Below are 23,782 nucleotides of genomic sequence, written 5' to 3' on the forward strand. Positions count from 1 at the left end.
CAATGACATTGGCATCAAGCAGGCCTGTGCTGTCATTCTGGCTCTGCCACCTACCAGCTGTGTGACTCACGGATAGTTTTTAACCTTTATAATTTCCAAGTTCCTAACGTGGTAAATGAGGGTAACAACACCTTCAAAGATTTATTGAAAAGACTAAATGTGATAATCCATGTAAATTGCTTAACATATTACTTGGCACATTTAAGTATTCAACAAATTAGTGATGTTATTATCACTAACGTTATATTTACTTGCAAAATCGATGCTAACAGCCTTCTCGAGAAGCAAGACATGAAGTATTAGCTCAAGCTTTGGTCTTAGAAGTCAGGATTAAATGGTGCACTTGATGGATCAGGCCCAGTACACTGGGCTGCAAAGATTTCTAGACATGAAGCATATGTAACAGATGGCAGTGCACAAACCTGAGATACATTTCATATTAACACTGCATCAAGGCCTCTTCTGATACAAGAGTTTCAACTTCAAGTTATCATTGGGGTTCTCTCTCTCAAAAGGTCACATAGGTTACTAAAAATCTCAGGGAAGGGCCAGTCCCTTAATCCATGGTGATGCCATTATTTCCTTTTATTCTTCTACTACCCAGGACAATGGTAAGAGCTGGTCTTCAAATCCGTTCATCTTCAGTACATTGCTCACAGTAAACTCAAGACTATTTTATTGGTCAGATTATGCTGTGGTAGTAACAAACCCCAGAAACTTTATCACTTTCTTTTCTTGCTCATGCTACATGTTCCTTTCAGGACAGCTGGAGGGCTCCGCTCCGCTTTGTGGACACTCTGGGACCCAGGATAATGGGGTGTTTCCAGGCATCATGGCAGAGGGAAAGAAGAAGCATCACTGACTCTTCAAGTTTCCACCAGAAAGGGGCATGCTACTTCCTTTCATATTTAACCCTTGCCAAAGCACATCATAAGGGCACATCCAAAGCCTAAAGGGCAGCAAAATAAAATCCCACCATGTGCCCTAAAAGAGAAACAAATATATTTGGCAAATAATGCCTATGGCAAATGCCTGTCACACTCCACTGCCCACAAAGTGGCCCAGAGTGACCTTATCCAATCAGTTGTCTAATCTGGAAAGTGTAGTGTACAGTATCCACTGATTTTTTAACAGCAATCTCTAAGACATAGCTGGCTGATGGGGTCTTGTCTCCATTATGCAGGGAGAATTTCCCTGAAACCACCACCCTCCTCGACCTCAACCTTCCTTGAATGGTCCACTTCTGCTTCTCCCACTTAAGCTCTCTTTGCCCAGCCAAGGTCCTGATGAAGATAACTTCTAGTCTGTAATTTCTGCTTACAAGCCCTGACAACTTTAAACAAGCTTAAGCCCTTAACTATCACCCACACTCTCCACCTGACGCAATACCCTAAGGCCATGGTCGGCAAACTTTGGCCCCTTGAGTGTGGCTCTTCCTAAGCCTTAGGAGCACCCTAATTAAGTTAATAACAATGTACTTACGTATATAGTTTAAGTTTAAAAAATGTGGCTCTCAAAAGAAATTTCAATCGTTGTACTGTTGATATTTGGCTCTGTTGACTAATGAGTTCTGTTTCTTTGTTATGGGGTGGGGCCACAACATTAGTAACAAAGAAACAGAATTTCCGGAGGATGAGGCCCAGAAATCAGGATTTTAAAAAGATTCACAGGTGATTCTAATGTGCAGCCAAGGTTGAGAACCACTGCCCTAAGGGAAGGGCTGAAATGAAAACAAAAACAACTCCCACGAGACAGTAGAGGTTAAAATGCCTTCAGCTGTGAGAAAATATTATATACAAATTATATTATTACATAAGGGAAATTTTAAAAATGCCACCTCCGAAGCAGAAGACAGTGAGCAAACCATAGTTCCTAATGAATCATCTAAGTTTTGGCAATAGTAGAGATGATCCGGCCAAATCAGAGGCAGCACTTGGAAAGAGCCTCTGAGACAAAGGCACAAAGAGGCAGGCTTTTATGCAGTGATAGCAGTGGAGCCCGGGGCTGTGGGTGACAGGGAGGAAGCCCAGGGCAGAGTCTGTTCATGTGTTAGATACAAAGGTTTTAGTGAATAGAGGAATGAAAGATGATTCTCAAGTTTCAGTTTGGTCCCTTGGGTCACTGATGGTATCATTCATTCAAGTATTTAACACTGAAAGAGAAGTAGGTATTATTTCTGTTTAATTGAGGCAGGGAATTTGGCTTGGTTGTCTTCAATTTGAAACACCTGTGAAATAAACAACACAAATGATATCTACTAAGTATCAAGATATATGAACCTAATCTTAGGAATAGTTAGATTAGAAATAAAGACTTGAGTCCTTTAGGTGGTTAGTGAGACCATGGAGGAGATGGAATCTCTCAGGGAGAGTGAGAAGACAAGGGAAGAGCCAGCAGCTCAAGTTGCCTTTGCCTTGGGAGTATAAAGTCAGTTGTCCCAGGGACCACTGAATTAAACCATCTTTCCTCTGTCCCATGAGTGTTTATTCCTACTCCCTTTGATAATTGATCTCTGGTGTGTGCTTTTTCTACATGCTTTCAAAATAAATAAACCAATGAAAAAGACAACTCTGGAATCAATATGGTACAATAACAAATAAATTATGCCACTGCTTAAGCCATCAGCTGAATAAGAATTACTATCATAAAATAATAATTTATTAAGTTTTAATTATGTGTCAAGGACTAGTTTAAGTGCTTCATATACAGTTGGTTTAAATTCAGGAAGACCTTCAGGTATTCATTTTATTGTGAAGTGAAATTTAGGTTAAAAGAGGTTAAGAGTGGAGGATCTAAGATGATGGCAGAAGAGGTAGAAGTTACATTCAACTCCTCCCAAGACCTCACTGGAATTGCAACTGAAATATAGAATAGGTACTTGTCCAAAGAGGACATACAGATGGCCATACATATGAAAAGAAGCTCAATGTCACTAATCATCAGAGAAATGCAAATTAAAACCACAATATGATATCACCTTACACCTGTCAGAATTGCTATCATCAGTAAATCACCAGACAACAAATGTTGAGGATGCAGAGAAAAGGGAACCCTCGTGCACTGTTGGTAGGAATACAGATTGGCGCAGCCACTATGGAAAACAGTATAAAGTTTTCACAAAAAAATTAAAAATGAAATTTCCTTATGGCACAGGGTTTCCACTTCTGAGAATATATCCGAAGAAACCTGACACACTCATTAGAAAGAATATATGCAATCCTATGTTCATTGCAACCCTATTTATAATAGACAAGATTTGGAAGCAGCCCAAGGGTCTGTCCATCAGTAAGTGAGTGGATAAAAAAAAATCCGTGGTACAGAAGGAAATCTTATCTTCTGCAACAGCATGGATAGACCGAGAGGGTATTATGCTAAGTGAATTAAGCCAGTTAGAGAAAGACAAATACCTTATAATTTCACTTATATGTGGTGTCTAATGAACAAAATAAAAAATATAAACAGATTCATATATACAGAGGATAGATTGACAGCTATCTGGCAGGGATGGTGGTGGCTGGGTAAAATAGGTGAAAAAAATCAAGCAAAATGAACAAATAAACAAAATCAAATGGACATAGACACAGATAACAGTATGGTGATTACCAGAGGGAGAGGGAAAAGAAGGGAGATAGAAGAGGGTAAAGGGGAGATAAATGATGACAAAAGGAGACCTGACTTTGGGTGGTGAACACACAATACAATATATTGATGATGTATAATAGAATTGTACATTTGAAACCTATGTAATTTTATTAACCAATGTCACCCCAATAAATTCAATAATTTTTTTAAGTTTAAGAGTGAAGGGAGAAAGTCAATCTAGAATTTAAGTCAATTTTTTTAAAACTTCTATAACAGTCTATTTGCTATGTTATCTATTGGAGGAAAATGTGGATTTATTAATAATTTACAATTATTAAACATTCATCAAATAGTGATTGTATTTAGTTATCAGAGGTGAATTACAATTGAAGTCACCGTTTTCAATTCTCTTTCAATCTTGCCATCAAAAGATCAATGGCTATAGAAAATTCTTTAATCATGCACATGAAGTAATGAGTGAATTTTCCCCCAGTTTTGCTGAAGCTAATTAATATCCTCAGATTCTCATGTTTCCAGTGAGCAGTTTGTGGTAGCTAACCATCAGTCCCTCCACTGAAAATAGTCATGCTGGACATTTCTGAGAGTCTAAAAAATGCTTTATTGCATCTGTCACCTGAAAGTGTGTGTGAGCCCTTTTATTATGGAGTTAGGCAAACAATTAGTAAAATAACTAACAGTATTTATGTACATGGCTAGCCTGAAGTTGAAAAGTAGAAACTAGTAAATAATGTTCAAGAAAGTAAAATAGCAATTAACAGTCCATATGTGAATGGTTAGTAAGAATTTAGCTCACTTTCTGTATACTTCCATATTAAAATAAGAGTAATTAAAAGAGAATTGCTAGGGTTTTTTTTGACATGGACAGCATTATTTTTTAAGATACAAGAGAGGTTCCTGAACTTACATGCTACTTGAATCCACAGGCCCATTGTTTTATCTGCTGTAATCTGACTGAATTATGTGGGGGACAATTTTGGTAAAAGACTACTAAAGATATAAGACTGGTATGCCTTGTAGCAGATCTTCTTTGAGATGAGAATGAGTTCATATTTCAATATAGATGAAACAATAAGCACACCAAATCAGCTGTGTAACTTAGTAATCTAGTTAACTGGAGAGCTGGTCTTGGTTTATTTAGCTCTGGCCTAAATATCTTATTGATAGGTCCAGTAGATCAGTTGATTAATTCAATCGGGCCTATTTTCTTGACATAGAACTTGAGTGACAGCAAATAGCCACTCTGTTCTTCAGGCAACAGTCAGTCAGCCCAAACTTTTCAATGTTTCTTTCCGTGCAGTACAGACAGAATAAGCATAACCAATGGATGCAAGACACTGGGTGGGGGGCAGGGGGGGGGCAAGTGCTGGGGAGTAGGGAAGGTGGAGGGGTCAATTGGGAAAAAAAAGGAGACATATGTACTACTATTTGTAATACTTTAAACAATAAAATAAACTAATTAAAAAAAGAAACTAATCCCTGCCCCCTCCAAATTTACTGCTTCTTGTTATTACATAATTATTTTTATCAATAATGATAAAGCTGTGACATATACCATATTTCCTGGGATTTTAGCAATTAAATACCTAACATTCTTTAGTAACATATACAACCTTGAGTAGCTTAAATGGGCCTTTAAGAAAGTTTCACCTCATCTGTGTATGGCAATGCAGACAAATTACTTCAGAACAGATGTTAGCGTTTAACACATTTGCTTCTTGGATGTTCATTTGAAAAGAAATCTCTTAGGCTGTAAATTATCAGACTGACAGACTGGAGTGAGGAAAAATACCTATATTTTTCCTATCAATTAAACACCTTTGATTTTGGAGTCAATGTCTTTAGTGAGGCCTTTCAGAGCTGTTAAACATTGCTCATGTCTCTTCAATTACTCTCACTGAGCATTTAAAAACTCTACAGGGAGAAATTGTGCTCCTAATGTCAGTGATTGCACAGTTCCCAGTGTTAATTCTCTTACTCTTCAAAAGCATCTCTTACAATAAATATCTGTTCTGAAAGATGAGTGGGTTGGGATTATTTGAGTTATATGTGGAATAGAATAACAGATCTCAAACTTCAGTGTGTGTTAGAATCAACTGGCATGTGGGCATGTGGACTCCTGGGCCCCAACCCCAGAGTTTCTGATTCAGTAGGTCTGGGGAGGGGTCCAAAAATTTGCCTTTCTAACAAATATCCAAGAGATATTGCTGCTGAAGTTGCTGGGTTGGGAAGCATACTGTAAGAACCACTGTTATTGAGTAAAGTGTATCCAATTTTCTTCCTAGGTTAAAAAGTGTTCAATAATTTAAAAAGCTATGAAATCCTGCAGAATATATGATCCTATTTATTGGATATTTACATAAGAGGTTCTAAGAAGCCCCAAAGGTAAGAAATTTTTTTTGTTTAATTTTCTTTTACTAAGTATTTCTCTATATTATTTGATCCAAACTGTTTATGTGATGGATACTTAACATCTACTTGGATATTTCCTAAAATAGAGTTTAGAAAATTCCTCTCTTAGAACTTGACTTTGAAAACCTCATAGCATGCTGTCTTGAGGAACTGCAATGCTCACATTTTTTTCCTCTTCCTCCTTTTTACCAAGAAGATATTTTGCTGTATTATATAAAGTCCAAGGGGTCCTAGTCTTCCTCACAGACAAGGTAGATTTTTTTTTTTAATCGAATAGTAGAATTTTTTTTTTAATAGAATAGTAGTAAGAAATGAATGTGAAGGCAACTGGGTCATTTCAAATGAGAAAACCAGGTTCAGAGAGCATAAAACATAAGGAAATGTTTGGCCTAAGCATGGGGTTATCCAGGATGGATGAAGTGACAAATATCAGACCAAATCAGCCTCTTGAACTCAGTCATTGTGGGTCCATTTCAAAGTGCACTCTAGTACTTTCAGAAAGCTTCCAAGGTTGTTCAAAAGTTGTTAAAATTTCTAGCTCTGGCCTCCTATAGGTTATTTCCCCAATACCAGGTCAAATTTCTTTCAAGAAAAAAATTGTTTTTATCCTAGGAATGTAGTTATACAGGAGGTTTTTAATAGACATTGTAAGAGAGACATAATTAAGTCAGTTGAAAGAAAAAAAAAGAGTTTTTATAGATTTTCAGATTGAAGGTTATGTACTAGTATGTATTGAGGGTTCGAATAAGTATGAACAGGTGGGGTAATGTCCAGCTGAATTTAATACATGTATTTTCTTTAAAGATAATCACAATCAATTCAACATTATCTTAGTGTTATATTCTAACCCCACTGATTTGTTTTTAGCATTTGCCCACCAATGTCTCAATGTAGGGAAATTTGATCCTTTAGGGAAATGATGCCAAATGGCTGACTTTTCTTCCAGCATAAAGAAGGCAAGTGACATTAAAAGTGATCCTTGAAAGTGAAAATATTCTTTGGGTGCATAAAATAGAACAGACATGATCATCATGCATGGGTTTTTTCCCCCTGATATTATAATCATTCAAAAATATTTATCAGTCACTTACTTTGTGTCCAATGCTCTTCCATTTCCATCCTCAGATCCAAAAAAGGTCGTTAATTTCTAACGAATGGAAATGTTATCTGGCAGCCAAAAGGTTCATAACTGTATTGGTCTTGTATTTCTTCATAACAAATTGTCACACATATAGCAGTTTAAAACAACACACTGACTATTTCACATTTCTGGGGGTCTGGAATCTGGACACAACTTACCTGCACCCTCTCTCTGCTGGGACCTCACCAGGCTGCAGTGTAGGTGTTGGTCAGATCGCACTCTCAAGTAGATGGCGAGTTGGGGATAGATCATCTTCCAAGATCCCCGCGGTTGTTGGAAGAACTCATTTTCCTGTGGCTGAGAGGCTGAGGTCACAGTTTTCTTCTTGGCTGTTAGTCAGAGCCACCCTTACCTCCTAGAAGCTGCTCAGTTCCTTGCTCCATTACCCTCCCCATGGCTTTCTCACAAGGCGGCAGCTTACTTTTTCCGAGCCAGAAAAAAAAAAAAGAGTCCTTCTCATTAGCTAGGCCCCAGTTCTTTTTTAAAGAATTTTTAACTCATTAAGTCAGGCCTAACCCAGATGATTCCCTTTTCTATTAATTCAAAAAGCAACTGTTTTGGAACGTATTTTACATCTTCAGAAACCTTTCACCTCTGCCGCTTTACCTTGCCTCTAAACATGTCCCACCCACACTCAGGGGGAGGAGACTCTAGGCTAGAGATCAGAGATTTCATCCCAGTACTGGCCTCTCACAGTAAGTTTAGGTCACATGTTATTTTAATGACAAGTAAATCTGTAAGGAGGAGAAATCAGCTGTTAAATGGAAGGGAGAAACACCTGGAGAATTTTAGCATAGGCTTGTGTCTGGGCCTCACCGAGTTGAGGACTTCATTGTTTTGGAGTAGGACCAGTGTTTTTAAATGCTCCCAGGTGATTCTTTGTTCCATTAGGTGGACTCAAGTGCTTTCAGAAATCGATGAAAGAACTAAAGTGTTTACCCAACAACACACCTCTTTGTAATCTCATTTGAAGACTCTGAAAGAGATAACATTGTTTAATTGAACACCTGCAGGAGAGGGGGCTATTGTAATTTGGGAATCCTTTTTATTCACATTTTTGTGAGACCTGGGATATCCAGGTTTTAATTCTTTAGTTGGATACAACTTTTAACTTGGAAAATATATAGTTCACTTGCCTCATTCCTTTTTGAAAAATTCAGCTGGTGCAGAGAGCAATTTAGGCATGCCTGGTGGGGGTGGGGTTGTTGCCCTGGGCTGGGGAAGAGCTTGACTGAATGCAGCTGATAGCAGTGGCCAAGCATGGAGCCTAAGGGTGAGAAAGCTGAGGAAGGCGTCTGCATTGGGCTGGTATCAGCAGGAGATTGTGACATAAGTGAGGACTGAGCCTATTTACACTGATCAATATGTTGAGGATCAAGATTTCTCACAGTCAGAGAATGGATGTAGAAGTACACAACGAAAAATTATTTGCTCTATCCGGTTTGGCCCAGTGAAAGAGCCCCAGTTTCGATTCCGGTCAAGGGCATGTATAGGGTGTCCCAAAATTCACGCAAGAAGTAATTTTGATAGAAAACACAGGTTTATAATTAAAAGTTGTAAATTTTTTATTGATTCATAAAGTATACAGGATAGGGTTATGTATGGAAGAGCGCTTCGGGTAAATGACCTCCACGGCTTTGCTGGCACATACGCAAACCCGTGGTCTTCATTGTTCTTCATTGTCCCTGCTCCTGGGCCATAATTGGCACTTGGTAATGCTTATCAAATTGAAGGGATTGAAATCAAAGGGCAACAGATATTAGAATCTGATTCAATAAACCAAGTAAAATTAGGCTTTTATTTTTGTTGTTGTTAATGCTCATGCAAAATTCAAATCTTGTGTGAATTTTGGGACACCCTATACTTTGGTTGCAGACTTCTCCCTGGACCACGCCCTGGTTAGGGCTCCTACAGGAGGCAACCAATCAATGTGTTTCTCTCACATCGATGTTCTCTCTGTCTTTCCCTCTCTCTTCCACTTTTTCTAAAAGTCAATGGAAAAATAAGCTCAGGTGAGAATTAAAGGAAAAAGAAAAAAAAAAGAAAAAGAAAAGTCATCTTACAGTGATGATTGGAATGATTCTCAATGTGAACTCACGTGTGTGTGTGTGTGTGTGTGTGTGTGTGTGTGTGTGTGTATCTAACTCTGTCTACTGAAAGAGCCTGGGAGCAGTGATATCCCAATAGCAATAGCTCATTTAGTGCCTACATGTAAGCTTCTAAATGCCACTAAGAGGAGCTGTGGGTTCTTGAAGAAGCAACTGGTTCTAGGAATGGGGACACTTTGCATATTAGCCTTTTATACATACAGATAGCTTGCAGAAGTGTATGATCAAGCATCAAGATCATGAAAGTCAATGAAAAAATAAGAAACTATTCCAGATTAAGAAGAATAGAGACATGGCAACTAAATAAAACGGACAGTCTTTGCTTGGATATTTCACTGCACATTTTATTATTAGGCAATTGTAAACATCTGAATGGGGTTTGTGGATGAGATAGTGAATTAGTTTGCTAGGGCTGCCATAACAAAATTCACAGACCAGGTGGCTTAAACAACAGAGATTTATTTTCTCACAGTTCTGGAGGTTAGAAATCTAAGATAAAGGTGACAGCAGGTTTGGGTTTTTTCTAAGGCCTCTCTCTTGGCTTGAAGAAGCTTGCCCTCTTGCTGCCTCTTCACATGGTTTCCCTCAGTGTACACATGACCTGGTATCTCTTTGTGTGTCCACAGTATCTCTTATAAGGATGCCATCCACATTGGATTGAAATCTCTCCCCAAAGGCCTGATTTTAACTTAATCATATCTTTAAAGGCCCTATCTATCTCCAAACCCAGTCATATTCCAAGGTACTAGGGTGAAGGACTTCAACTTATGAATGTCAGGGAGTCACAATTTAGCCCATAACAAATGGTAGTAACAAATCAATCAGTGTTCATTTCCTAAGTTTTATGGTTATATTGTAGTTAATTTTGAGAATATTCTTGTTTTTAGGAATTGCACACTAAGGAATTTGGCAGTGAGAAGACATCAAGTTCTTAGCTTCTTCTCACTTGTTCAGGAAAAAAAACAAGTTTTTATGCTATTCTGTACCTAAGTAGAACTAATAAGAAAAATTATATTTTGAGTGGCATTATGGAAGAGGCATCCATGTCATTCTGAGGAAAAGGGGTAAGGTAGTGGCAATACTTACTGTGACTATCACATGATTTTTTAGTTTTAATTCATGTTGCAAAATGTAGGAAAAGTGAATACAGATGGAATCACATTTTTGCACTAACTGCGAAAGGTATCCAGGCAGATAAACAAAATAGAACCCAAAGGAAAAAAGAAGAGATGAAGCTCTAGCTCCGTATAGTCAAAGATGAAAGATTTTTGATGCTTGAAGCAAAAAACATACATCACATTCTAACATCCTAAGTGGAGACCTCTGACAGAAGGAGATACATTTGTCGTTGGCTGTTAATAAACTGGAGGCATCAGAGTGGAGAGCAAGTTAAAATAATTTCTGGAGAAGAGAGAAGCCAAGTTCAATGTTAATTAATAATTGATAGCAATGGAGAGTAGATAAAGAAAAAACACCTAATTTCCCTCTACACTGATCCTTTCTCCTTTGAATATTACTATCATATTTAATTGCATTCAACACAATTAGTTGATTTGTGTCCTACATTGTGTGTATAACATTGCGGATAATATAACAAGTGCTCTCAAATAAAGGACTTACAATTGGATAGAGAAAATTAAATAAAAAGTTGTTCCAGTATTTTCACACAAAAGGAAATAAGCCTGTTTTGTCATTCCTTGACTGAGGAAAGGTATGGAGATCAGAAAGGTGGGAAAGTAGGTGCCATGTTCTCTCCCTGTCAGGCCGTCTTACATGCTGCAGATGCTTTTCTTCCCTGCTCTGGGGCTCCATTCACGTAGCCAACTCCTCCGCTATAACCTAGCAGCATGAGCTCTATTTTGTAGTCAATAATGAGACTTCACAAGTTTTTGAGGAGGGAATTGGTATAATCACATTTTAAATTTCTAGCTCATTTGTTATTTCAAACAATTACTTACTCCCTCCCAGGTACAATAGGCTTTACTTCTTCCAGACACCCTAAGAGGCTGGGTTGAATGCATCACTTGTAGTTGCCTGGAACCCTGTACTTATCACTCCTAAAGAATCTCTAGCATAGTGATCTGCTTGCATGTCTGGATTTCCTACTAGTTTCGATGCTTCATGGGCAGTTACCATGTTTCACTGACTCTTAACTCTTCAACACTGTTCAATCCGCTGTGCATACAAATTTGCAAAATCTACTTCATAAATCGAAGAATACATACTTTCTGAGAACCTTATAGCCAAAGAGTTTGTAAACTCAGAGTGATTTCTTTCACCTGGAGAATCACTCATGGATTAGGTGAAACTTGAACTGGTATTAGAGGTACAAATATAATTTGAAAGGATAAAAAGGAAGAAAATGGATTCTAGTCTGGGTGGCAGTATAATGTGATGACATCCAAGGGCTAGGTGTCCTGTGAGGACTATTCATTTTAACTGGGTTGAGAGTGTAGTCTAATGAAAATGTATATTTTTTCAGGTATTGCATTAGATATTTTTGAATAAAAATGGAGGATTGGGTTGTAGAGCATATCAATATTATGCTAAGAAGTATAAATTATATGTTATATTTAATGAGAATCCACTAAAATATTTGTGCAGAGAATCAACATTTTCAAAGCTCTGATTTGGGGGTCATTCGTTACTTTAGTACCTGATTTCTGAGGGTCTCTTCTGTTCCAGTCACTGTGTCAGATTCCAGAGGTAACACAGAGGAACTGTCATGGATGTCACTCTGATGTAAAGACTGGAGACCCAGCAAAAAACAAACAAACAAAAAATAACCCACAAAAAATAAACAAGGCAATTGCAACAGTATTGCAATCATCTAGTGAGAAGAAATAAGACCTTTACTAAGACACTGGAAGTGGAAATCTTGAAGTTATTTTAATAAACATAAAGTAATTGACAGAAAAAAAATAGATATCTACTTTTGTCCATATTACATCAGTTGTCCTACCTGGAGAAGGTCTATGTCCTGGAACCAAGTAATCATTTTCTGGATTGACTTTTGGACTCAGTTTATAATATTGAATTTAAAATCATCCTGACCTGTTCATGTTCATGTAAATTAAGCATATTTTAACATATAATCAAGGGGTAGAAGCCATTTGTTGGGTTCATGAACATAAAGGAAAAGATATATGTGGTATGAATTGTATAGCTCCTTCTCCTTCATTCTTGTCACTGGTTCTAGAGGGGGAGTGTGTTCTGCATTCCTTAGTTTTAGGAGGATTGTGCCCTCTGGTGAGAGATGGGTTAATGGCTCTGTCTGGGAGATGTCTCACCTACCCAGATCCCTACCTCTCTAAAGTCCAGGGGGACCTATAGGCTTAAGATTTATCTGCATTGTAATGTTATTTTGAGGATTAAATATTATAATAGATGGGAATGTCCTTAGTGTAATAATTGGCTAATCTTGAGCATTAAATTAATATTTGTCATAATAAAATTGATGATTATAATATTGCTTATTTTAACTAGGAAAAAAAAAAGATTGGATCTTCTGTTTGGCCTATTACAGGGATGATTTAACTTCAGTCATCCTTGGTGTGACCAGGGCTCAGACTTTTAAAAATATCTCCCCATCCCCTACCAATCATAGTAGATCAACTTTCACTATTTCTTTTATTTCCAAAGACAGCAGTATCAAAGCAGAGCTTACATCTCATTGGTCTCTTTCCTCCTTAGCCTCAGCCAAAGATCTGTATGAGTGGTGGAGAGGGTTATTTAATACTGATTCACTACTTTAAATGTATCTACTTTACCTTATTTAGAGAACTGCACCTAATATATTAGATTAAAATATTTCTCTGGCCTCTTGATTTTGCTGACCAGAATAAAAAAAGCTTAATTTCATAATATATTTTGGGCTAGACATATTCACAGTCTCATTCTAAACTTCACTTCAATTTTCAAAGAGAAAAAAAGCTGTACTGATATTCTGACCATAAAATTGTCTCACTTCTTTATTATTTAAACTCCTAAGAGGGGCTTATAAAACACAGGACTTTAAGAAATATTGTCTATGTTTTTAATTTTTTTCATTTTTAATTGAATTTATTGGGGTGACATTGGTCAGTGAAATTATATAGGTTTCAGGTATATATGTTTTTACACTGGCTTTGGATTGGCAGCCACTGGAATTATAGACATAATGGCTAGCAGAAGATAATGAGCTTTTAGGGTGACCACCTTGTCCTTCCTCCCTTATTGAAATGATGATGAATGTCCCAAATAGTGTCAAAGTCAGTGGGCCTTCTTTTTCAGTTCATCGCAGGCCCAGGGTCAAAAATTGCCTCTGTGTAACCAAAAATTTGTTTGAGCCACTTTGGCATACTTCCACAGTAATTGATGCATGTCTGAAATCCATTCTTAACTACTTCCTAAGCATTAGCACAACAGTTGCATTTGAATATTATTAATGCCAATCATTGACAGCAGGTTTATTTTTAAAATGTATATAGAAAAAGATGATATTATATTCTGAACAGTTTTACAATTTTAAAGGTAAAATATTGGGAATAAAATTTCAATTGTGCATGTGTGTGTTTGCAACCAACAGAATGCAAAATCATAAGAATCATGAAAATGCGGAGGCTGCTAGTTAAAAGAGGGGTACATTGCTTATTATGAAATTATACTATATGTATTTTTCAATTGCTGCTCTCATCTTTGTTCATGGTATATTGCTGACTTTAAAAAGAGTTTTGTTTCTAGAATAAACAATAAGCCTTCAAAAGCAAACTCATTTCTATGAAACAGTTCTTAGCATTAAGAAATTAATTGAACCTTAATAAATCACAGTGCACTCACTGAGCACCTACCTGCTAAGTGCCATGGACTGATCTCACACTTTACATGTATTAATTCATTTGATCCTCACAGCAATTGTAAAAGTGAGATACTATTATTATCCTGATTATACAGAGAAGCAAACGGAGGCACAGAGATGTAAGTATCTTGCCCAACGTCATAAACCTGGTAAGTGTCATAGAAAGGATTTAAATGCCAGCAATCTGGCATAGAACCTGCATTCTTAACCACTGTGCTATGTGCATTTGCTTCTCTGAGCCTAGAAACAGTGGGGACCATGCTCGCCAGTGTGACATGCCAGAAGCCAGGAGCCAAGTGGCAGAGAGAGTGTGGGAGCATCAGCTGTTGAGGGGCTCAGAGCACTCAAGCTGCCACTACTGTCTAGTGAAAGGGAGTAAGAATGAGAGCCAGGAGCAGAGCTAAGAGGCCTCTGCTTCACTGGAGTTATAATACCAAAAAATAAATGCACCGGAATTAATGAAGCTGCCGGAGTAAACTTATTTCTCCTGAAATCAAAAATTGTTTTTTGTTGTTGTTTTTTTTAACAAAACCTTCTTCTTAAGTATCTTCACTGTTTCCTGTTAGAGGATATTTTCAAGTCACAGTCATCTTTTTAAAAGTTAGTTCATTAATTCGGTGGCTCAAACTGCTAGACTATGTGATGTATTGTGCCACAGTCTGAATGTTTGTGTCCCCTCAAAATTCATATGTTAAAATTCTAATGCCTGATGTGGTTGCTTTGGTAGGAGGGGTCCTGGGAGGTGGAACCATCATCAACAGAAACAGGATTAGTGGCTCATAAAAGAGGCTCCAGAGAGACCCCTTGCCCCGCAGCGAGGACACTGAGAAATTTATGACTGGAAGAGGGCCCCTACCCAGGCAGGCTGGCACCCTCATCTTAGACCTGCAACCTCCAGAACTTTGAGAAAAGTTTTGTTGTTTACAAGCTACTCAGTCTGTAGCATTTAAATTTAGCAACTTGAACAGAGTAAGATGGGCTGTTTTGTGAATCACAAAGTATTTTTTAAAGGACTAATCAGCCAGAGAACTTGGTATTTCTCCTTTCCAGACTTTAGCTTTTATTTTTTAATATTTTCAGAGTGATTTAATATTAATTTCTCCTTAGTTCTTCCTGTATCTCATCTCTTTTGACCTTTTTTGATCTTTTCAACATTTCTTCCCCTCAGGACTGCCAAGCAGTAGGAATGCACCTGCATACCTAACAGCTATTCTCACCGCCAGTGACTGTGCCATTTCTGTTGTTAATTATATTGATTATCATCCCTGCTTATGTCACTACCATTTTCCATGTCTTACTCACTGGTGGTCCTCCTATTTTCAAGAATTCTCACCATCCAGAAAGTTCTGGATGGAACATAAAGGCAATGCCGGGGGATAAGAGTAGACATCACTACATTTCCATTTAATGAGTGTAGAACTACACATCTCATCCTTTCTCTGAACATAACCATTAACATCAATGTGAAAAGACATATTATCCTAGAGCTGTTATAACCAATGGGCAAGGGCTGAATTTGGTGTGGAAAAGTTTGCCTCAATCCTGACCATTCAGAGAAATAGAAATCTTTAGGATGTTAGGGATCTGGGAGTTATCTAGATCAATCTTTCATTTTACTGGTAAGGAAACCCACCCCAGATCACTTAATTGAGTAAGTCACTCAAGTTCACAGAGATTATTCAGGGAAGAAGCAAGAACGGAATCTCAGATAAATGGCTGTGAAACTTTAGGCCACACCTGAAGAGCTAACATACTAGCATGTATAGAGTGCCTCCTATGTGCCAAGCTAAATTACTTTATATACATTAACATTTAATTTCCACAATCATCTCTGCTCACATCCTTTTTGAAACATTCTTTGGCTCTTAATATATATTGCTGAAATATACTTATGCCTTGGCTTAGAACAACAAGAACAAAAAATCATTTTTGGAGAATGTAAAATGTGTGTGAAAAATAAATACTAAAGGCCTCCTTTGTCCAGGAATATAAGCTTGCAATGAGGCTCAAAATAAGTATGTACCATGGACACTATTTTTTAAGAGATTATGATTCACTTGGATAAACTAGACTTAGTAGTCACAAATATTTAAAAATCATTATCACAGGTATTATTTAGAAATCATTATCACAGAAATGACAACTACATTAGAGGCATGAACAATACCATTTATTCAGCAAATATTTATTCAACATCTCTTTCTTTAAAACAATTTTAAATTGATTTTTAAAGAGAGGGAGAGAGAGGAGGAGAGACAGAGAGAGAGAGAGAGAGAGAGAGAGAGACATAGATGTGAGAGAGAAGCATCAATTGGTTGCCTCCTGCACCACCCAGATGGAGGGGGCATCAAACCTAAAAATTGGGTACCTCCCTGTCCAAGAATCAAACCCGCCACCCTTTGGTGTATGAGATGACACTCCAACCAACTGAGCCATACTGGCCAAGGCTACTTGGCAGCTCTTTTATACCATAATCAGTTGTAGGCACTGTAGGAGTGAACAAAGTGACAAAGATTATTTCTATTGATGGAGTTTATATCATAGTGAAAAAAGACACTCACAGACTAAAAAAAGGTAACACATAGGTATAATTTATATATTATTACAAAGTGATAAGTTCTCTGTTGAATAGGAAAAAATGGGGCATTGGGATTTGGGAAGATTTGAGGAGGAACTGTAGTTGCAATTTATGTGGAGTCCTTAGAGAAGATTTGCTTGAAAAGCTAATAGTTGAGTAAAAACTTTAAGAAAGATATGTAGATATTTGGGGTAAAAGACGGGCAATAAGTATAAATCTCTCTATGAAGGAAGAGTTGTTTGGTGTGTTCAAGGTACAGCAAGAAGCCTAGTGTGTTTGGAATAATGTGGGGAGAAGCCCAGTGTGATTGGAGATGAGATTAGAGAGGAAACAGGGCCTGAAGCAGGTAACACTCTTTTATAAGCCATGGGAAGCCATAAAAAAGGTTGTGAGATGAAGAACATGATCCACTAAAGTGGAAACTGAAGAGTGAGGAGGAAAACTGAATCTAAGGAACACGGGGAATGGCTGCATTTTGTGACAGAGGACATACAGTATGGAAAAGAATAATCAGAGGGGAGATTATATAGAAGTCAAGAATAAGACTGGCCAAATACTCTTTTTTTTCTATATATTATTATTCCATGTAGGGGTTTTGGAATAACTAGGTTATAGTCTGAATATAACTGTTTAATGGAGGGTGTTGGACAAAGTCACACTCTTGTAGGGATGGTGTGTTTGAGGAAACTGCATGCTAGTGACCCCCCTCAGAGAAATCACTTGAGGAATGCCAGCTGGCCAATCAAATGCATCCCAACAGGGTGGCACTATTTTAGTGAATTTATTACCACTTAACTGTCATAATTGAATTCATGCTAAAGAAGCTCACAGAGAATACAAATTTATTTATTTAAATAAGGCACATTCTCTTCTGACTAATGCTAGACATTACCACATTTTAGTTTCTTATTTTTTAAAGTTTATCTCCCTTCTCTTCATATATTCATCAAGCTCTTTGAACATAGTTAAATGTAATTATTTTAATATGCGTTTCCTTAGTTACTGTCAAATCCAGTGATGCCTCCCTATGTGCATTTTTAGGTCACTTTAATCAGATTGCAGGTGCATAAAGAATGTCTTAAATCAAATGATAAAAGATTTAGACAAATGTGGTGATGATTATGTTTATTCTTCATCCTGAGGATTCCTAATTAATTTATCGCAGGGTAACTTTTACTACAGTACTGGAGAAACTGTGTATTCCTCAGGTACTATTCATGCGTAGTGGCTGAATTCTTCAAAAGTATGGCCTTTTTGGATGTTAATCATTCAGGAAACAGACAGAACCTTTAGAAAAGCCAGAGGTTTATAATTTCCATCATTCCAGCCTCTCCTTTTACATGTGTACAGCAAATCTTTAGACATATGCTCTTGGGAAAGCACCGAATGGCACCTTTTAAATGATAGTCATCCAAGAAGTAGCATCATCTGTTAATCTAGCATTGTATTCGGTTACCAGCCACAGACATGGAAGAAAAAAAAAGAGCTTTGTAAAAAAGTAAGTCCAAAAGTCTGGGGTCAATGTGACTCCATGAGGCCAACACATGGCAGACTATTTACCTTCTTGCTCCATCATTCAATTTTTGCAAGCGACTTCTATCCTCAAGGCTATCTCATTGCAAAGGGTAGTTCATGCAGCGCCAGGTATCATGTCTCCTAGAAAGGTAGAGGGACCTTAGAATCCTGCCTGCCCAATCCAGCCTCCCAGAAGCCTCACCCAAACTCTCACTCACATCTCATTGACCAAAATTTGTTTCCATTAAAAAAGCTGTAAACAGGGTTTTGTAGATGGACACCATGGCACTCCAGTAAAATCAGGGTTTTGTTACTAAAGAAAAAGAAAACAATGAATTTGGAATGGACCATAAACTTTCTTTTCACAGTTGGACTGGGTTATAAACGAACTATTTTTTTTTAAAATCTGATAATATATGTATAAATTCCTTCATTTTGCTTCAATGTTTTTATGCCTGAGAGTTTATTTTTACTTAAATGTTTCTGGCTGGTTTCCGCTATTGTTATCTTTACTTGGATGCCTAAGTGTTGCTCCTAGTACTGGAGGGTAATCGTCAGACATTCTCTTTGCACTTAGAGTTGATTCTCTTCATTATTGCTTTGACAATTATTTTTCCAGGCCTATTCTGTTAATAGTTATTCCTCTAAACTTATACAGTGCTTCTGGCAAAATAAATCATTTATTTCACATGCAGTCTTCCATAAAGTGATTTTCATCTCATTATGCTAAAGACTATTACTACAATAAATTTGTTGAGTTTCTGTGTAATCTATCTTTCCAAAACTCAAATGATTTATAATATTTCAACACTTATGATTATTAATTTGGCCCTTCCAGGTTTGTTTGCTTTATGATGTTTTTCCAAACATGAGAAGATAAATTTCTACTTACACAGTTCTCAAAATGATCTTTTCTTTCTAATTTTCTTGTTTTAGATAGTCTTATGTTTATGGTGACAGCACTTCTATGAGAATATTGTTTTTTGCTTTTCTATTATGTTAAGACCAAATAATAAACATCTATAAAAATATCACTATAGAAACTTAAAATTTAGACCAACTTTAAAAAAACAGTTACTAATGTATACTTACTGAATACCTGCTCTGGCATCAGAGTAGTAATATTGCATAGACATACAAACATCAGTATTAATAATCCTGATTTAATGACAAAACATGTAAGCAAATAAACCCGAGTCAGTATGATGAGTGTTGTAACAGGCGCATCGGCTGAATCGATTGTGCAATGCCAGAATGATCTCTATTTGGACAACTCAAAGCAATGGTACTCAATACTCACACTCCCTCAGAATCTAATTCAGGGATAAAAAAATTTAGAAGTCAGGACTCCTTGAGATTTCTAAAGGAATTCTAATGAAGAGATGGGTGGAGAAAGTATTGGATTAACAAAAAAATATATTTGTGCTGAGTTTTGAAAGTGGGTCAGGGGTTTTCCCCGAAGAGAGTCAATTGGGCAAATATAATAGCAGGTGTGAGCACCAGTGGAGGTAGTATAAATGTTTTGTTATAACAGGAATCCCAGAAAATAGTTGATATGAACAGGTTTTGGGAGTGGGCTGGATTAAAAGCACTCTTATGTTGCCTCACAGGAGGGTTTGAAATTATTCCATAAAGCAGCATTTATAAATTGTGTTCCTAAGCATTTATGCCCCTTCCCTCTCTGCCACAGATTTTATGGACAAATAGGTTTTGGAAATGCTGAAGGCCATTCCATCTTCTTGGATATTTAAAAATGCCAATAGCATCAAAATAATCCGAGAACTCTACTGTAATAAGAACAGTGACATCCATGATTTCCTAAGCTTATTTGTTTTAAAGATTTTTCGAAATTGATTTTTAGACAAAGAGTAAAAGAGAGGGGGAGAGAGAAACAGATCGGCTGCCTCTGCACACCCCCTACCAGGCTCAAGTCTGAAACCCAGGCATGTGCCCTTGACAGGAATCAAGCAGGCACCCTTTTGGGGTACAGGGTGATGCCCAGCCAATTGAGCCATACCATCCAGGACTAAGCTTATTTTTTTCAAAAAACATTTGTGTGTGTTTTTCCCCCAATCCTCATTGGGATTTCAATTGATATTCTATGGCACATAATATGGACGAACACTGTTCCGGGCTATGTAGAAAGCTTTGGATATGGCACCAAAGCAATGTGCTCTGTGTATTTCAAAAGTTTATTTTAGTAGTTACATTAAGTTGAAAACTTGGCAGGACTGGAGGCCTGAAAGCAATTATCAGACTATTGTACTAGTCTGAAAGGGGGATCACGAGTTCCTGAAGAAGCACTATTAGTGGAGGAAAAGAGAAAATAATGAATTTGAGAGGTGTTTAAGACAGAATTAGAGGATTTATGGATAATGAAATAGGAATTATTCGTGTACAGGTAATAAAGTCCAGATCACTGCAGGAGGGAATGGGGGATATTTACATGGGAAAACTTACACATCCAAATGAGATCATCACAGCCTTGTGAAAGATGCTTGATTTTGAAATGGAGAAGACAAATGTCTATTAGCAGTGATCAAAATCTCCTGACATGAAATAGTGAAAATGTAAAGCAAATATTTTAGCTTAAAATAAAATCATTTCTATTATAAGAACATTTGATTGTAATAGAATTCAGTAAGAAAAGTACAATTTTGGAAATAAATGTGTTTTATAAATGTCTCAGGAACAGATGTATTTTGTCATTGGAGTAATACACCACGATGAGATGGAGAAAATCATGTAAACTGTCAGCCTGAACAAAGAAGTTACAGCAGAAATGAGATCTGAGAAATAACATGCTGAGATGTACTGGGGACCGGGACGTGATAGTGAGATGTATTTCTGCAACATGTGTGATAGAGAGTGGAGAAGCAAGTTTTTATTGGCCAGCTCTCTTTTTAGTACCTTAACAGACTATATTTAGTCTAAACTTGAAGTATTTATTTGAAGGACATAGGATTTATACATCTTAAAATTTCATTTTTGGTTATTCTCCCATTTCTTTTTATTATTTCTCTATTTCTTAATAGCAAATTCTCTCTGTCTGGGTGCCATTACCAAAAGTTTTTAATCAGTCTTAACAACTAGATGTTTCTACCACACTGATGAGTTAAGAATTTGGGGGATTAGTAATTATTATTAAACATACAGAGTTTCACATTTTTAATAAGGAACATAATAAAGAAAAACTAACCATTTAGACATGGTGAGTATGCCTTTGAACTATTCTTATATTTATTACAATATAGACTGCAAGAGTTTTTATGTCACAGTTGAAATATGTAAGAAGATTAAATTAAATGTTAAGAAGATTTAGATTAAACTTAAGGAGATTTCCAATCTCTCCAAATACTGTAAGAATATCATAAGCCTTGGACTAATACAAAATTTAGATTAATATCTACTCTAAATAATTTAAATGTAAAATATCCAACTTTAATCAATTAAAAAATGTAAGCACTCAAAATGATGCTATGAACATATTGAATAAGAATGAATGTTCTCATTTGAATATATTTGGCTACCTAATGAATACAAGGCAGTGTGTAGCAATGTGTGTGAAATCTCAAGTGTTCTATTCCATTTCTTCCTTCTTGCATTTCTGTTGATCATAAGGAGAAACAGACAGTTCTTCTCTAAAGAAGTATAGGCCCATCTGCTTCTCATTTTGATTCTCTTTATGCTTGAAAGTTTTAAACTAATTTTCAGACCATTTATAAAGCTGAGCTAAAAGAACTTCAATTTTTAAACTTGGCACCAAAGAAGACTTCTAAACATCCTGATCTCAACTTATTTATTTTTTATAAACTATTTGATGTTGCATCATTAATTTGTTTTTCTTCCAACAGAAATTTATATTAGCTTAAAACTTTTCACCATCATAAATACAATAGAATATAGCAGATAAGGACAAAATTCATATATTCTGAGGTCAATATACCATTAAATTTCATCTCTTTCTTTGGATTTCTTAGTAATGTCATGAACTCCATTTTCCCTCCAAATAAGCATTGCTATCATCTATGAATAAATTCCATATAACCCCAATTATAAAGTCATCTATTTATATATTCATATTCTTTTATTTTTTCTTAATCTACTGATTATCCAGGAATAAAATTATATCCACTGATAAAAAGGAATTACATTAATGTACTTTATTCTGAGGAATAAGGTTGTCAAGAAAAAAACCACTACATTTTCTATTATTAATTTACCAATTATGTTTAAGAGCTTTAGTTAAATCTGTTCAAATGGACAGTTATAATTGACATAAACAAAATGGAGACAGCATTTTTTCCCCCTGTCACATACTGCTTGTCAGCTCCCCAGATTACAGTATTTAAGTGCATCCCTTTCATCTGAGGTTGGAGAAAATCTATAGGAGAAGCTACCTGTAAATTATATTTTAATCACTCTGTTTATTTCAGCAAGGAAAACAGAAATGAAATAATCAACAGACCTCATCTTCTTACTACTCCATTAACTGAATGAAGGGCTACAGGTAAAATCTTTCCATGATTTATAGCATCACGAACTGTGAGGGCTGTAATACGTTCAAGGTAAGCACCTGTAATGACTGGCCCCTATCATCTACAACTCTCAGGAAAGTTTTCTGCCCAGCTCCATGAGTTGATTCATATTGGGGAATGGCATGGGAAACATGCAGTGCAGAAGAAACTCGTGAAGAGGAAATACATTTCAGTTCAATAGAGTTGTGTGAGAATGAGTGAGGGAAACCAAAGCTTGAACTGTAGGCACAATATTTCTGCAGATTTTTGATACGGTTAGGTGGAAAGGCTTTGCATTCTAAACCTTTCAGAGATTCTCAGTGTCTTCATGCTTCATGTTTCTAATATTATTTGAAGGACGTGTGTTCCCTGGTCATGAAACTTCTTATTATAACTAGGTAGTGATTTATTTGTCTTATTATTCTGGTATTCCCAGAAGTTAGCATTAGTGGATATATTCAAATAAAGGAATTAACCATGAACTATGTGGATTATGGTATTACTTACCGAATTTACTGATATATTACCAGGTAGGGCTTTGCTAGGTATTCATGGTGCTAATGTCTACATATTTGGCCCCTTGGCAGATAAAGCAATTGGCTCTCTTTCAATTAAGAAGGGTCTGTGTTAATTTTAGTCACAAATACCAGGAAAACAGACCAATAAAAACTATTTCTTATTATAATAGCTCATGTTTCAAAGCACATTTTAAGATTTAGAGCAACTTATAAAAATAGGTATAAGCCATGTCTGAATTATCTGATTGATATCTTCCTGTGGTATATTCTGCAATGGTGAAAAGTTGGCCAGAATGGGCTGAATACTCTGGACATGATAAGCATCCAGAGAAATGATTGGCTGTCCTTCAAAAAGCTGCCCGAGCTCAAGTTCATTGAAGGATCATAAAAAAGTGCCACGTGTTCACCAATTTCCATACAGCCTTAGGTGGGATGAAATCTGTGCCATGCCTGGAGAGCACTGGTGGATTCTAAAATTCCTTGTGTTTTGAATATTTTTGAACTGATGGCACTAGATGTGGCTCATGGAATAATGGCCTCCCATGCAGATGTCTCT

The 23,782-nt window shown here is 36.7% G+C and overlaps 1 long non-coding RNA gene across 1 annotated transcript; it reads left to right on the forward strand.

The window, feature by feature from the left end:
• The first annotated feature begins 4,888 nt into the window (after nucleotides 1-4,888).
• On the forward strand, nucleotides 4,889-20,216 carry LOC106727748. The gene is made up of 3 exons (XR_001363981.1): nucleotides 4,889-4,899; nucleotides 12,986-12,988; nucleotides 20,182-20,216. It is a non-coding gene; the product is annotated as an uncharacterized LOC106727748 (long non-coding RNA).
• Nucleotides 20,217-23,782: the final 3,566 nt, after the last annotated feature.

Source organism: Myotis brandtii, unplaced genomic scaffold (assembly GCF_000412655.1).
Source record: "Myotis brandtii unplaced genomic scaffold, ASM41265v1 scaffold471, whole genome shotgun sequence".
Taxonomy (NCBI): Eukaryota; Metazoa; Chordata; class Mammalia; order Chiroptera; family Vespertilionidae; genus Myotis; species Myotis brandtii.